This window comes from Bidens hawaiensis, unplaced genomic scaffold (assembly GCF_021521415.1).
Source record: "Bidens hawaiensis isolate Kalapana, Puna unplaced genomic scaffold, B.hawaiensis_p1.1 tig00031208_1, whole genome shotgun sequence".
Lineage (NCBI taxonomy): Eukaryota > Viridiplantae > Streptophyta > Magnoliopsida > Asterales > Asteraceae > Bidens > Bidens hawaiensis.
Genome location: NW_027495262.1, coordinates 232,453 through 250,408, shown reverse-complemented (window position 1 = coordinate 250,408; position 17,956 = coordinate 232,453).

The following is a 17,956-nucleotide window of genomic DNA, read 5'->3' as shown; positions in this document are numbered from 1 at the left end:
AATAACCGCATTCCTATGTTTAATACAAATTATATTAACACATAAACGTAGATACAAATGTAATATTATCCTAACTTAATTTATTTATCCTCACGTTTCTTATTTATGATACTTCTAATAATTAAATTACAAACTTTTATTGTTTACGAAAAATCATATTTGAATCTAACTTTTCTAAATATCTTATAAATATATTGGAACAACATAGTTTCAATTAATCGATGTAAAACTAATATATGTTTTCGAAACTTAACTTGGATGTTATTTAATAAAACGTATATATTTATTTTAAAATATAACATTCTTTTATTAACATATGATCTGTCATAGAGACACGTGTTTGAATTCTGACAAATATATTATATACTACTATTTTTACAAAACATAATTAACCGTTATTATGATTTATAGCGAAACGCGTTATATTAATATACTTAATAATTATTTTTTTTCATATTTTATATAAAAATTTACATTTTCTAAAAGTATATTTATTTATTTTTTTTATATTAATGATGGTCACTATCCGGATAAACTATTTCAGTCCAAATATCGTGCATATACACACACACACACACACACGATATCGTCCAAGTCTCGATTGTACAATTTTTAGCACAAGTGGTCATTATTTATGTTAATTATTCACTTTTATACTATATTTTTAACACTCATTCGTAAACTTACTATAGTTAAAATAATCATCTACCATATTTAACAGTCCCAACTATACGCGATAACACTGTTTAAACAAATCTATCCAAAATCTAACTTTATCAAACTTTTAAGAGATAAAAGTTTACCCTCTCGTGTGCGGTTCACGTTTAAAAATCTACTCATAGCCGACGTGCAATGCAATCCAGATATACCAGCACGTTTTTTTTTGCCTCACAAACATTTCTCCGGTCTCGGATTATCCATACGACACCTCAAAACCTACATGCAAACCATTTTAAAGAACCATTTTCGTTCTAAAATCTGACCAGTAAATTACGCAGCCTATAACTCACCATCCAGACATCTGGTCATCGATCCCTTTGGTGGAATCAAAGATTTAGATGTTAGGAAAGGTCATCAAAAATTTCAGCTTGATCCGAAGGCCAGATCTCCGGGAATTTGCATTTCTTTATAGCTGTGTTTTCAAATCCGAACCTGGAAAATGTTGCGAAAATGGCTATCAAAACCATACTTCAACAACTTCAAATCTTATCTTTACCGATTCAAAATGGTTATATATGGGTTAGGAACCCTCGGTAAAGAAATAAGGATGTTCGGACGGTTGAATCTCGCGTACGATGCCGCTCTTTGAGAACATACAAACCGAAAGAAATCTATCCAGATTTTAAAAGATGTTTTTAATGAACTTAAGCTCAAAATCAAGACAATCAGAGCTTAACATCTCGTTCGGGACGTCGAAAAATGGTTCCATAGTGAAAACGGGCTTCGACCACCTTCGGCCGTCACCGGACCACCGCCGGACCGCCGCCGGGCTGCCACCGGACCACCACCGCTGCCGGAAAGCTTTGCAACTCTCTGCTCCCTCTCTCTAGTCTCTCTCTCTAAAATGTTATAAAATGAGAGAATGAGGGGATGGACGGCTATATATAGCCGGTTTTATCTACGTGGTTTCCGTTCGTGTATCGGTCTCTTGCTCCAACGAACTCGCTATTTTAAGTGACGTTATATTTTCCATGTATCTTTCTTCAAAATATTTATTTCGTTCCTGACTTAAATTTGTCTCGTTAACTTATTATTTCCCTAATAAGTTATTATCGATCGTTTCCCGATGTCGGTGTCGGTTCCGTGTTACTCCAAACTTAATAAAACTAGTTTAGTTGTTTTTGTTGGACTCGGTCTGCCCAAGACACATATTATTATTGATGTGGCTAGTACGTTATGATCCAAGTCGGGTCATACCCAATAGCAAGCTAGACAAACACCGATAATATTTGTTTATATATATGATATGATCATAAGTAAATAAATATTAACACTTGCGTTATTTGGAACAGGGTTTCAAAATACATTGTACTTGTGAAAAGAATAAATCATATGGATGATTTATATTTTGAGAGAACATTACATAGTGTTATTTAAGTTGGTTAAATAACAATATGTAAAACTAATTACCTAGCATGTTACTTATAATGTGTTATAACCTAACATAAGTTATAATACATGAATATATATATATATATATATATGGATATATATATTTAGAAAGAAAAAAAAATTAATATAATTAGAATGAAAAGGGAAAGCCCCCGCCCCCCCCCCCCCTCACTCTATTTCTCTTCTATTATTATATTATTATAACTCCCTTGGTGGAGACATGCAATGTTTTGCGTTGGTGCAAAGTTTGAAAGATTTGATTATGTTTCCTTCTTTCATTCTCTCATAAAAAAAATATACACAAGTAACCAAGAAAACTCTCCTCTCTTCCTTTTCTCTCCAAAATTTCGGCCACAAGGAATAACATCAAGGAGGAGTTGGTTTTTCAAGTGAATCCAAGCTAAACAAAGGTGTATTGTCGAAGGCTTGGGGTATGAAAGCTTGAGGAACTCCCATTGAAGTTCTAGCTTACCTTTTCATCATCCTTTTCACACCTTTTGGTTAGTTGAGTGGTAGTTTAACATGCATGAACTTATAGTGACATGCATGTGTTTGATAGTATGTATTTCGTATTTGGATCCGGGTTTGGGTTTTGCATGTATAAAATTGGTTTTATACACTATGAACTAACAAGATTTAAATCTTTTATCCGCTGCGTTTTTCATAAAATTGGAGTTTTTATGACTTTGATAATCTTGTTAAAACCCAACAATGGCATCAAGAGCCGCTTATACGGATGCATGCTTCATTAGACCCAAACATTTTCGGGTTTTTGGTGGGGTTTTACCATATGGCCGAAAATTTTAGGGGTTTTGGTTTCCCCATGGTTTTTCAAGGTTATACTTTACATGCATGTGGTAATCTTGAAAAACTAGGTCATTTGATTGATTGATTGAATTGTTTGGACAAAACCCGAAAACTTTCGGTTTGGTTAGATATGGCCGAAAGTTTTGAGGGAAAAAGGGGAACCATATTGGTCTTGTATTATTACACATTTGGATGTGTATTAGATGTTCAAAACCTAGCCATGGCCTTGTGTTTGGTTGAATGATTGTGTTGATGTGTTTGTTCATTTAAGTGGTTGTTTGTTCATTCGATATGGTTGTAATATTTATTTGGGTTTGTAATCTATTTATTCATTCATTTGGTTTGTAATAATAAGTAGATTACATGCATTTCTTTTACTAGAAAAATGTATTAAGACATATTTTGTAAAAGAAGATGCAAGGATAGAAGCCCAAATAAAGTGGAGACCACAACACAGGGGTGAACACTTGGAGCATTTGGATGCGTGATCAAGTGGGAGTTCACCGACACAAGATTATGTCCTTTCGGGTCCCTTAGGAAAGACCTTTTTAACACACTTGTCTTCGGTCAACAAGTGTAGTCAACATTAGGAGGATATGGTTATGAACTTGTGGTTGTATGTTTTATGCTTGCATGGTTGATTTTCTTTTGTTTGTGTTATTGCAATATGGTTTGCTAACTACTTAAAATCAACAACTAGCATAAAATTGGTTCCTTAGAAATCGTTAGGTAATAAAAATTGGTTTTATTAAAGTCTAATGATTTCATAATAAATGAGTTTTTTAATAGGAATTTTGAAAATGGGTTTTTCAACTTAATACCGTACATTTGAATGCATGAAAATGAAAGGTACATAAAAGGTTTTCCAATCTAGAATTTAGAAAACTAAAATCCCTTTTATAAAATAAGTCGAACGCCATCCTTTTATACAACACTCGAATCACTTGGGAACTCGATATGGGATAAAGGTCACCTAACCATGTTGGAGAAAACTTGGGAGTTTGAGGTGGGTTTACCATATAAGTGGGATAAAGGTCACCTAACCACTTGTATATGTAAACTCACATGTGTGTATAAGTAGGACGACTTAAATTGGAAACCATGTGAATAGGGTCACCGAAGCATGGTATACAATGGTGTTGATGGGATTAAACATGCCAACTAAACATAAGATGTTTAACCGATCCCATAAAACTAGAAGTTGCAAAGGGTTGCAATTGTCAAATGTTGACTACCTTGTTAATTTAAATAGTAGGATAAAGGTCACCTAACTACTATTTGAATGTAAAGTTGGGTTCTAGATTTTAATCATTAATTGTCTAGGAGACATAAAGGGTATTAACGATTAAAATTAATTATTGATATCGAAAATACTAAAATTGAGCTTTGTTATATTTGTAGATGGCCGCAATCAACAATCCACCTAACGTTATTATTCCACCCGTTAACAACCTATCACTAAGATTTATTCTCGATAAGGATCGTCTAAACTATACCAACTTTATGGATTGGTATCGAAACTTGAGAATCGTTCTCAAGCAAGAAAAGAAATATTACGTGATAGACGAGCCTATTCCCGAAGAACCTAGCATTGACGATGCCGATAACTATAACAATTGGGTAAGGCACAATGAGGATTCCGTGCAAGTTTCTTGCCTCATGTTGGGAACTATGATTCCCGAAATTCAAAAGGATTTTGAACTTCATGGGGCATACGACATGATCACCCAACTTAAGGAAATGTTCCTTACACAAGCTAGGGTGGAACGCTTCAAAACGGTTCGAGCGCTTCATGCATGTCGTATGGAAGAAACCCAATCCGTTTCCTCCTATGTGCTTAAGATGAAAAGCCACATTGATCTTCTCGAGCGCCTTAATTTTCGCATCTCAAACGAGTTAGCCACAGATTTGATCCTAAATGGGCTAACCAAGAAATTTGAGACTTTTGTTATGAATTATAACATGAATGGATGGGACAAGAGCATTGGTGAGCTTCATGCAATGCTCAAGACAGCCGAGACGGGAATGGGTAAAATGGTTTTACCTGTTCTCACGATCAATGAGGGAAGCAATAGGAAGAGGCATCACTCGGAACCTAAGGCAAAGGTTGCCAAAGGTAAGGGACAAGTCATGACTAAGTTCAAGGGAAAGGAGAAAGCGGGACCACCCAAACCAAAAGAAAAGAAGCCAAAGGTTTGCATGGAGGATCCGTGTTTTGGATGTGGGGAGATAGGGCATTGGATGAGGAATTGTCCAACCGATCTAAAAGAGTTGAAAGCTAAGAGGGATGCGGGGCAAACCTCGGGTACAACTTTCATGATTCATGTTGATCTTAATATTATTTCCTGGGTATTGGATACCGGATGTGGAACTCATATTTGCAATTTGTTGCAGGGGTTCAAAGGAAATGAAGGATTCAAGAAGGGAGATATTAGTCTCCATGGGCAACGGAACAAAGGTTGTTGTCGAAGCCCGAGGGGACTACATTTTGAAGCTTCCAAATGGTTTGGAAGTTATTTTAAATAATGTTTTGTATGCTCCTAGTTTGACTAGGAATATTATCTCCGTTTCCTTGTTAAGACAATATGGTTATGATTTTAATTTTATGGATGATTGTATTTATGTTTTCATGAATGATGTATTTTATTTTAAAGCAATGCCATCTAATGGCATTTATGAATTAGTTCATGATAACACATCTTATGATAACATGTTGTACCAATCAAGCACCAAAAGACTCAAAATGGATTTGAGTAAGACTTATCTTTGGCATTGTCGTCTTGGTCACATAAACAAAGATCGCATACATACACTTCAAAAGAATGGTCTTTTGGAATCAAGTGATGATTCATTCGATAAATGCGAGTCTTGTATGTTAGGAAAGATGACCGAGGACCCCTTTAGTGGAACAAACCAAAGGGAAAAAGACTTATTAGGTATCATACATTCGGATGTATGTGGTCCTTTTAAGGCAATGACAAGGAATGGTGAAAGATACTTCATTACCTTTATTGACGACTATAGTCGTTATGGGTATGTGTACTTGTTAAGACACAAAGATGAAGCTTTTAAAATGTTCAAAATCTTCCAAAATGAAGTACAAAATCAACTCGATAAAACCATCAAAGTACTTCGTTCGGATAGAGGAGGTGAATACCTAAGTGATGCTTTCCAAGATCATCTTAGAAGTTGTGGGATCATCTCACAACTTACTCCACCCGGAACACCACAACACAATGGTGTGTCCGAGAGGAGAAATCGAACTCTATTAGATATGGTTCGATCTATGATGGCTAGAAGCACATTGCCTCTATCATTTTGGGGTTTCGCTTTGCTCTCCGCGGCCCATATTCAAAATATGGCCCCAACCAAGAAAGTGGACAAGACACCTTTTGAAATATGGAATGGAAGGGCTCCATCATTAACATATTTAACGGTATGGGGTTGTAGGAGGCTTATGTCAAGAACAACACCCAAAACAAACTTGAAAGTCGGTCCACTAAGTGTATCTTTGTAGGATATCCCAAGGACTCCATGGGATATTATTTCTACAACCCAACCGAGCAAAAAGTGTTCGTTGCTCGAAAGGCCGAGTTCTTGGAAACTAAGTTCCTTATGGAAGGTACTAGTAGAACAGTGGAACTCGAGGAGGATCGAGAACCACAAGCCGATACACGTTTGGTTAACACTATCAATCAACAAGAGTTTGTTGAGAATGATGAAATGGTTGATCAAAACACACTAAACGTTCGCAAATCCGGTAGAATTAGACATCCACCCGAAAGATATGGATTTTTCATAGATGGATGCTATGTGGTATATTCGGATGAACCCACCACATACCGTGATGCAATGTCACAATCCGATTGTGACAAATGGCTTGAAGCCATGAACGTAGAGATGCAATCCATGCATGACAACCAAGTATGGGATTTGGTTGTACCACCTCTTAATTCCAAACCGGTTGGAAGTAAGTGGGTTTTCAGAAAAAAACCGATATGCATGGAGACTTGGATACGTATAAAGCAAGACTTGTAGCAAAAGGTTTCACTCAAACTCAAGGGGTTGACTATAATGAAACTTTTTCTCCCGTAGCAATGCTAAAGTCTATTAGGATATTGTTTGCCATTGCCGCACATTATGACTATGAGATATGGCAAATGAATGTCAAAACTGCTTTTGCTAAATGGGCATCTTGAGGAAGATGGCTATATGGTTCAACCCGAAGGTTTTGTCGATCCACAACATCCTAACAAAGTATGCAAGTTAAAGAAATCAATCTATGGATTGAAACAAGCATCTAGAAGTTGGAATCACCGTTTTGATGAAGAAGTTAAGAAATTTGGATTCATCAAAAATGGTGATGAAGCTTGTGTGTATAAGAAAGCTAGTGGGAGCATCATTACCTTCTTAGTATTGTATGTTGATGACATACTACTATTTGGGAATGACATTCCAACCATGGAAGGTGTAAAAGCATGGCTTGGAAGTTTTTTTTCCATCAAAGATCTTGGTGAAGCCGCCTATATTTTGGGAATAAAGATCTATAGGGATAGATCAAGGCGTTTGATAGGTTTAAACCAAAGTGCATACATTGACAAAATCCTGAAAAGGTTGAAGATGGAGAACTCTAAGAGAGGTTTGGTACCTATTCAAAGAGGAACGATACTGAGTGCGTCTCAATGTCCAAGCTCAAAGGAAGAGCAAGATAAAATGAATAGGATCCCATACGCATCGGCTATTGGATCCATCATGTATGCAATGGTATGCACTAGACCGGATGTGTCATTCGCTTTAAGCATGACAAGTAGATTCCAACATAATCCGAGAAGTAGCCATTGGATGGCGGTCAAGAGTATATTGAAATACCTTAGAAGGACTAAGGATATGTTTCTAATATACGGTTCGGGTGAGGAGGAACTCGTCGTAAAGGGTTACACGGATGCGAGTTTCCAAACCGATCGAGATGATTCTCGATCACAATCGGGATATGTTTTCATTATGAATGGTGGAGCAGTCTCTTGGAAAAGCTCGAAACAAGACGTGGTAGCCTTATCCACCACGGAATCGGAATACATCGCCGCCTCATTGGCAGCTCAAGAAGCTGCGTGGATAAGGAAATTCATTGCCGACCTAGGGGTAGTCTCTACCATTCAGGACCCTCTAGAGATCTTTTGTGACAATGAGGGTGCAATTGCACAAATCAAGGAACCTCGTGCACATCAAAAGACGAGGCACCTTGAGCGGAGGTTCAACTACATAAGGGATGAAGTTGAAAAGGGAAAGATATGTATTCGCAAAGTTCACACCGATCAAAACATTGCGGATCCACTCACAAAGCTTCTTGAAAAGCCAAAGCATGAGGGTCATACTTGTGCCTTAGGACTTCGGTATTCTAGTGATTGGATATGATCAAAATTTTGTATTTGGATATCGGAACAATTGTTATTTTGACTCATTCATATAATTATGGTTTATGATTATGACATTTTGAGTTATGTTCCATTTTAGCATGTTTAAATCCGTGAATAAATTACTTATTCTAAATGTCCGTAGTCGCTCATATTTGTGGGAACAAATATGAAGGTAAGACTATTATGAACTTGGATTGGTGGATATTCATAATGTATGAATATAAAGCAAGGGTTGCTGCCAAGGTTCATAGATATTTATGGGATATAAATATTGGACTGACCCGCTCTCAAATGTTACTACATGGAATCTTTGTGATTGATCATATGTAAATTTGAGTAAAAGGCGAATATCATAGTATCCTCCGACCTGAGATACATATTAGGTCTTGATATTCACCAAATATTATACTTTGACTTATTTCTTCGCTGCTCTGAAATATGACAGTACATAAGTCTAAGATCAGGTATGATACTAGGTGATTGTGAGAGACGTATGTAATCAAGAGGGGATTTGTCCCTCTTATTCGTTGAGAGTGAGATGTCTAAGGCCTGCAAAGTTAAATCAACAGAGAATGATCACTCTATGTCTCTGGATCTGACATGACATTTGTGACAAAAGGATAAATGATAGATTCACCTAAATCATTTCAAGTAAGGGACTTGAAGGGGATGATGTTATTGAATGGCACTTCGTCATGCGTATTAGGCGTAGTAAACCGTAGTTAGGCGGTATTTGCTACTTGCATTAATCTTCTATGTATCTTGTGCAAGTGGGAAATTGTTGGACTCGGTCTGCCCAAGACACATATTATTATTGATGTGGCTAGTACGTTATGATCCAAGTCGGGTCATACCCAATAGCAAGCTAGACAAACACCGATAATATTTGTTTGTATATATGATATGATCATAAGTAAATAAATATTAACACTTGCGTTATTTGGAACGGGGTTTCTAAATACATTGTACTTGTGAAAAGAATAAATCATATGGATGATTTATATTTTGAGAGAACATTACATAGTGTTATTTAAGTTGGTTAAATAACAATATGTAAAACTAATTACCTAGCATGTTACTTATAATGTGTTATAACCTAACATAAGTTATAATACATGAATATATATATATATATATATATGGATATATATATATTTAGAAAGAAAAAAAATTAATATAATTAGAATGAAAAGGGAAAGCCCCCCCCCCCCCTCACTCTCTTTCTCTTCTATTATTATAACTCCCTTGGTGGAGACATGCAATGTTTTGCATTGGTGCAAAGTGAGGTGCAAAGTTTGAAAGATTTGATTATGTTTCCTTCTTTCATTCTCTCATAAAAAAAATATACACAAGTAACCAAGAAAACTCTCATCTCTTCCTTTTCTCTCCAAAATTTCGGCCACAAGGAAGAACATCAAGGAGGAGTTGGTTTTTCAAGTGAATCCTAGCTAAACAAAGGTGTATTGTCGAAGGCTTGGGGTATGCAAGCTTGAGGAACTCCCATTGAAGTTCTAGCCTACCTTTTCATCATCCTTTTCACACCTTTTGATTAGTTGAAAGGTAGTTTAACATGCATGAACTTATAGTGACATGCATGAACTTATAGTGACATGCATGTGTTTGATAGTATGTATTTCGTATTTGGATCCGGTTTGGGTTTTGCATGTATAAAATTGGTTTTATACACTATGAACTAACCAGATTTAAATCTTTTATCCGCTGCGTTTTTCATAAAATTGGAGTTTTTATGACTTTGATAATCTTGTTAAAACCCAACAGTTTTTCCCAAAAACAACCCATCCAAACTTATGGTGTCTATTCGATTTATCTTATCCAAATAATAAAATCTCGAATATAATAATAGTATATATTTTATTATCTTCTCAATACGTGTGATATTACGACCGTTGTTGAAATACTAATTTACGTTTTCTCGCTTCGTTATAACTTGGAATTGAGTCACGTTTTCGCTGGAGTTCTTGGTTTTCAATTCTTTACATTATTCAAATGGATTGAACCATGGACATTTTATCGAATGTAGGGTTGAATATTTACATGCTTAACCGAAAACGTCCGTGTCGTCTTAACTTATTACTAAAATTTCTTTATTCTGTCTGACTCCTTGCGCATTTCAAAATATATATGTTCCCTTCATTCTTATCATAAAATACTATATTTAACTTAAGGGTCTTAATTCTCACTTAACCCAGTCTAAACATGTCTTAATCTCGTTTATGGAATCTAATAATACTTTTTATTTTGCCGGGTATCACAAGGGGTAGGAGAAAAGAACGAGGCAGTGGGAGCAGGAAGAGGAGTCAATCTAAGACTCATAAAGATATTGAATGCTGGGGTTGTAAAGAGATGGGGCACTTCAGGAATCAGTGTCCGAATGGTAAGAAAGAAGTGAACGTTACAGAAGATGACACTGACGGGGTCACTAGTGATGAGGCTTTAGTTTGTAGTGTTGAGATTAACGTTGATTCCTGGGGTATGGATTCTGGTGCATCGTTTCATGCCACTCACTGCAGTGAAACGTTGAAGAATCTAAAGTTTGATGATTTTGGAAGGGTAAGACTTGCGAACGATGAAGTTCTTAACGTTACGGGCATGGGTGACATTGATTTGAAGACTTCAGCTGGTTCATGGACTTTGAGAGATGTCAGGGTTATTCCAGGTCTAAAGAGATTGTTGATTTCATTTGAGCAATTGGATGATCAGGGGCACGAGGTTAAGTTCGGGAACGGGCAGTGGAAGGTGGTTAAAGGTAATCTTGTCATGGCTCGAGGAAAAAAGAGAGGTTCGCTATACATGGTCAGTTTACCGTCTGAGGGAGTAACCGCCCCAGTTCAGAAGAAAGTCAAAATCCGATTCACAGAGTCTATTGGGCAGAAGAAGGTTTGTTTTGCAAAAGATAAACCCAGAGCCGCAGGTCAAATTCAGGTTGAATGTGTATGGAAGAGTTCAACAAAATCAGTTAAAGGTTTTCGTGACAGTGGGAGCACTGATAGTCAGTCAGTCAAAGCTTCAGTTACATCTACCAGACGACAGTGGGTTAAAAGAACCAGTGTTCCATCTGATAAAGTCTCTCCAGAAGGTTACCTGCTACATATGGAGAGTGTTGTTTGTTCTCGGGATATCTCAGGATCTGGCCGTTTGTGTAAGTGGGAGCCGGTAGGGATAGAGAACGATTCAGTGGCAGTTGTAGCCATGACTGATGTATTGGAGCTCGAGGGAGCTTCAACGGGCCTTCAGGTTATCTGATGAGAAGGCCGCTGCAACCAGTTGAGTCGAGGAGATTACTAGAGGTACAAGTATTCACAGCGGATGGCAGTTTGAAGTTCATCAAGCCTCGAAGTGGGAGATTGTTGGGTTTGTGGAGGCTTGGGCTCGGGTTAGGTCCGGTTTACTTGAAGACGGATTAAATGGGTATTATAAAGATAGAATACTTGGGAGGTTTTGGCCTACCTAACATCTCTTTATTAGGGCCCGTTATGTTATCTTGTTCCCTAAGCTAGAAACCCTAACTAGTCTCTATATATTGTAATCATGTACTTGTAAATTGTAATTCCTCACAAGTGAGGCAGTAGCAATAATAAAATACTTTGGTTGCAGCCCGTAGACGTAAGTCAGTTTAGACCGAACCACGTAAATCTCACGTGCTCTTTACTTTTCTATAGTTTGTTTGTGTGTGTGTTTGTAAACCGATCCTAACATACACTACACTACAATAATAATATCTAAAGAATACAGGAAAGAAAAGATAGCTTTTGTTTTAAACGGGGCCTTAAAGCCTATTATTTCGGTGAACCAAGATTGCTTATTTATTTTATGTTAAGATATTTTTTTATTTCCTCCAAGGAAAATTATTTATCAGACTTATTATTTCAGGGTTGAATTTTCATTTAGTATTAGTACTAGGTTAGTAAAGCCATATAATACACGTGCTGAATAAAGAATATAACATCAATAAAAAAGATGTTTATAAATGTGGTATAATTAGGAATGTATAACACTTTCTCATATATGAAATTAAATATTACATTATATATAAATTTGAAAAAAGATTAAATACAAAAATTGTTCATAAAACTTTCAAATATCTCATTGCACACAACATATGTGGTTGTCCCTTATTAATTATTCAATGGTACGAAATGATAACTTTAAGGTTTTAAAATGGTAAAATAAATCAAGAGTCAAGCCATGTTTAATTAAATTTTCACATAAGGCAAATTCTGGGTGCTTAGATGTACACACGCTCGAAAAGAGAATTTTAATAGTTTAGGCATATGTTAGTTGTTTTACGTAAATCAAAAGGATCTTTATAATGATACTATTTTGAAATAAAGTATTTAAAAAATTAGTTTATAAGACATAATAAGTAAATAAACATTAAACGTTTTTTATTTCTGGAAATCACATTAAATGAAAGTTAATGAAAATTTAATACAGAATTTTAAAAATAATAATAAATGTAACAAATTAAGTTAATATATTTAAATAAAGTTGAATTTTGAAAATAGTTTATATGTCATCCTATGTGAATACTTTATATACTTTATCATTATGTCATGTGTTTATATTGTTTTGCTTTAATATAGTAGTAAGATTATGGTGACATACATTTTGATTTTCACTTTAACCAAAGACATCGATCATATATACGCCCTCAAGTGAATGAAATTTTTAAATGATGTATACATTGGTTATGCGTTAATGGATGCTTGGTGATGATCTTCATCATGCAACACACTCTAATCGGTTAACCTCTAGCTGGTATTATTATTATTATTATTATTATTATTATTATTATTATTATTATTATTATTATTATTATTATTATTATTATCCCCTAATTTGTTTTATATACATGCAACCTATTCAAAGTGAAAGATTTAAGTGCATAAGTTCGTGTTTTTTAAATCATATTTAATGCACTAAGAAAAATAAAATTGGGAGAAAGCTTTATGCCTCATTGACTCATGGATTTCAATCAGTTAGGTGCTGTTTGTTTTTTAATAGGTAAAATGTCTACAGTCTGAGGACCACGTCGGCAAACATCTGTGAAAGAAGAGGTGGACCAAACATCTGCGGTATATAAGAAGAAGACTGTTTTTTAACGTATGCATGTTGCAATAATAAAAAGAAATTTAAATAAATCGATTCATTATACCTAACTTTTCTACAAACTTTCTTCAACCAAAAATTAATAATAATCGAACACATGTTGTAAACAACAATATTCATTATATAAATCCTTTCTACATACTTTCATTATACCTAAACTTTTCTACAAATTTTCTTTAAAAAAAATTAATAATAATTGAACAATTACAAGAATTGTGAATATTAAACTAATCATTATATCTAAACTAATAATAAGGTTGGATGTAAGTTAAAAAAAATTATCAGTTTGAAAATAACAAATATGAAAATCACACACTAATGAAAAAAAGCTTGAAAAAAAGATCCGAAGAGGTTAGAAGAAGTGAGAAGTGGAAGGTCCAAGTCTGCACCAAAAAAAGGGCGCTCAGACGTTTTTTAATGAAGCGTCTTCGAAAAAACAAACAGTCTGCAAAGAGTAATGTCTGCGCGTGTGCGCGACGCAGACAAAAGAGCCTAGACAAAAGAGCCTATGTTGTGCTACACAATTTTAATCAAGTGCCTATGTTGTGCTACACAATTTTAATCAAGTGCCTATGTTGTGCTACACAAACTCCTGTATATTGTTGATGGAGGATGTGACATCCTAGGAAATGGTAGCAATCACAAAGAAAATGATCTTTATAGCAACCTAAGAAGAGCCTTCATTGATCGACTCAAAAGTTGATCCAAGTAAAGGGAATGTCACATAAAGTTCAAAATCAGATATTAAGATATCTAGATTATCTAGATTTTAAAATATTCAGATTTTAATATCTAAATTTTCAGCACCACTTATACGAGTCCGGATCACTTCGCACTGAAGCATAATCTCCCTCAAACACAAATACTTGCATTTTTTGATGATTAAATTGTGCATATTCATAATCATAGATATTCTAATAATTTTATTATATGTATTAACCATCAAGCCGTATATAAGCACCCCCAACCCAATTGGCCCATTTCTTATCAACTTGAACACAAAGTCAAACCATTAAACGCATTGTGATGGCACTAGTGTGGTAAGTCACTAGCATATCCATATAACAAAAAAGCATCGACTCAAACCCGACATTATTTCATCGACATCACAAAAGGCTTTGATTCCATCCTATGTGTGTGGTCGGTTGATCGGTCTATGACACAAAATTGGTGCATCCTTTGTTGCAATACATGTCATCTAAAGAGCATAATTCTGTAGTCTTTTGACATCTAAAGATACATAAAAAAAATTACAGATGATGCAGAATGTCATCTAAAAGGCAATCTTGTAGTATTCTTTGAATCATCATTATCATCATCTATCATCATCAACATCAACATGAACATCATAGTATTGAGGACGGTTTCCTATTACATACATGGTAAGATAAAACTTATAAGTCTGGTCTCGGCCGCAATAAATCTTTCTTGTGTTTTCTGTGGTTTTACTTCCGGTTGCTGCAATAAGATCTTGAAAAGCAACGGGGATTGACCCTAGAATTCATGCACGGATTCGATCAGTAATTCAAATTAAATCAGATCATATTAGTTATATCCTATACAAGTAGATATGATTTATTAACACGGCGATTTTTGAAAAATAAACAGTCAAAATTACATTTTAATGCAACCTAACGATTTTGAAAAATAAATGGTTCAAGCCACCAAGCTGACCCACCTAACACAGCTAGTTTTGGTTTGTTGTTTTGTAAAACTATAGTCAGCAAACTAAAGGTTTCACCAAATTTTCGAACCCAAATTTTCACCAAAACCGATCGGAGAGTGAAAACCCTTCAAACTAAAGTTTTTATAGAATTCACATCAACTATATAGCGTTAACAAGCAAAATGTATTGATCTTGAAGTCATAACGTATATGTTGTTCTCAATGCAAGTAACATGTGACAGAGACACGAAACAAACATGTAAGAATGAACAGATTTATCTAATAAGATATCATTGTGTGTATTGAGTTATGAACTAACAATTTGAAGTTAAATAACTACAATTTGCATAATTGCAAGTTCAATGAACTCAACTGGAAGAACATCAGAACCAACTAGTCCTGTCGCTTACCCGAGCCACTTTTCTGTACTAGTTTCACATCACACAACCAAACACCTCATGATCAAATTCAACTCCAATAAAAATATTACACGTGATACACTAACAGTAAGGCAGCAGTGGTTAATTGATTAGAAATTAGACAGCAGCAGGCAAAAATTACATAAATGTGTGATTTTCAATCAACAAAAGCAACCTCGGGTGAATTTCAATCAAATCTGGCTTTGAATATCCCTGGAGAAGAAACTACAACTGCATGTAAACAAGGTTGTGTGTTGCAGAAATATCATTGTTTATACCATAAAAACCAACATATTTTCTCATTTTTTAACGAAAATGTCTCTCAGCAAAACATTGGCATACTGAAGTCCTCACACTTTAAAAAAATAATGATCTACTACCCTTAATCTGGTCAAATTTCTATGAAGTGGCATTCCAAGTGTACAAAAATTTTGGCGTGGATAATTTTCTGATCATAACAAGATTGCATAAATTTATATTTAAAGCAGGCCTTTTTTGTGGCTTCCACATCATTTAACATCTATTTTTGTAAGTTATCTTTTATGTTTTACCAATTCTAGTTTGTGAAGCACAGCCCACAGTTTCAGAAAAAGTTGGTCTTTTTATGTAAAAAGAGTAAGGATTGCCATTTTCACTTTCATACACCACTTTTTTTCCAGCTGACGCGTCCTATTTCATGTGAATTAGGGGTGGCAATCTTGACCCAAACCATTTCAAAATGGGTCAATTTGGGTTGTTTTAAAAATCATATGGGTTGGTTTGGGTCATAGATTTTAATAAGATGGGTCAAAATGGGTCACTTGAAATTCCACCTTATTTTCGGGTCAAAATGGGTCGACAAATTTAAAGAAATGGGTCAATTTGGGTTGTTTTAAAAATCATATGGGTTGGTTTGGGTCATAGATTTTTAAAAACCCCTCCAAAAATATTCAAAAAAATTAATTAAAAACTCATAACTCAAAATATAAATCAAAAACGAAAAATGTAAAAACCCCTCCAAAAATATTCAAAAAAATTAATTAAAAACTCATAACTCAAAATATAAATCAAAAACGAAAAATGTAAAAAAACCAAAATGTTTCCGCCGTCGCCCTCGTTCTTAAAAAAAACCCAATTTGAAACCTGTTTTGACCCATTCCGACCTTGACCCATTCCAACCCGGACCCGTTCTGACCCGAACCTTTTGACCCTAACCCGTTCCGACCCAAACCAAAACAACCCTTTTTTAAGTTGACCCATTCCGACCCTAACCCGTTCCGACCCATGACCCATTTTGACCCAACCCAACCCATTTGCCACCCTTAGTGTGAATCAAGTGAAAAATGATCCATTATGACACGGAATATTCCCTACGCCATTTTACCTTTAGCAGCTACTTTACATGAATCTTGCCCTTTGTTGTAATAAAATATGATCCCCTATTTTATATGATGAGTGTTAAGTTTTTTAGTTAAACAAACTTGTAAAACAATACAATTTGTACATGCACAGACATATATCATAAATCAATTGAGATACATACTCCTTCAAATACTTCTAAGGTCTAACTTTTCTGCATGTCTTAAATGTATTGCTAAAACTACTTATTCAAATGATACATGCCGGCCCCGTTATCTACTTCAAATACCTTATAAACCACTCAATAAACACAAATACATCAATATTATATTTTGACCTCTAATTGTTCTGTCATTAACTGGCCTTTAAATATTAAAAATGCATTAAGTGCACATTTACTAAAACTATGGCCTTTTGTCTAGTGGACAGTCATTAATACCTTGCAGAAAAGATTACTTAATGATATTGTATTGCCAAAACAATTAGCCTACAGAAAAGGGTTCAAACATCAAGTAGTAGAAGTGTGGAACTATAGAAGTGTGGAACTAAAGAAGTATGGATGGAAATGTACTTGAAATAATCAGGCATTGATATATCATGTATCTAGCAGAACAATTCTTAAAACTCTTTTTAAGTTCTTAAGGTATGATTAAATTCGATAATTATTCTTCAGAAATTTTTAATTCGTTATCTTTAATAGGTAACAAGTAAATGGATTTTCTGAGCCTCCAACCTAAGTAACAGGCCAAACACCAAGGGTTGGCATAATAAGTTAGGCACGACACAATAAGGCATGCATACCTGAGCTGCTAGATACGAACACGATAACTAGTTGTGTTATTTTTTCCAAACACAAACACGAACCTATTTAGAAATGCGTTACACAATATGGTCTGTTTAGGGACATGATAAACAAACTATGTGTAAATTATCAAAACATATACATGCATATAACTGTATCTATACGTTTACATGCACTAGTGTGCGTTCCTCATCAAATCATCAATAAACAGACTGATGCACATCGAGTTCCGTCTGCCGAAGAGGAAGAATAATCGACTAGGTTGGTTA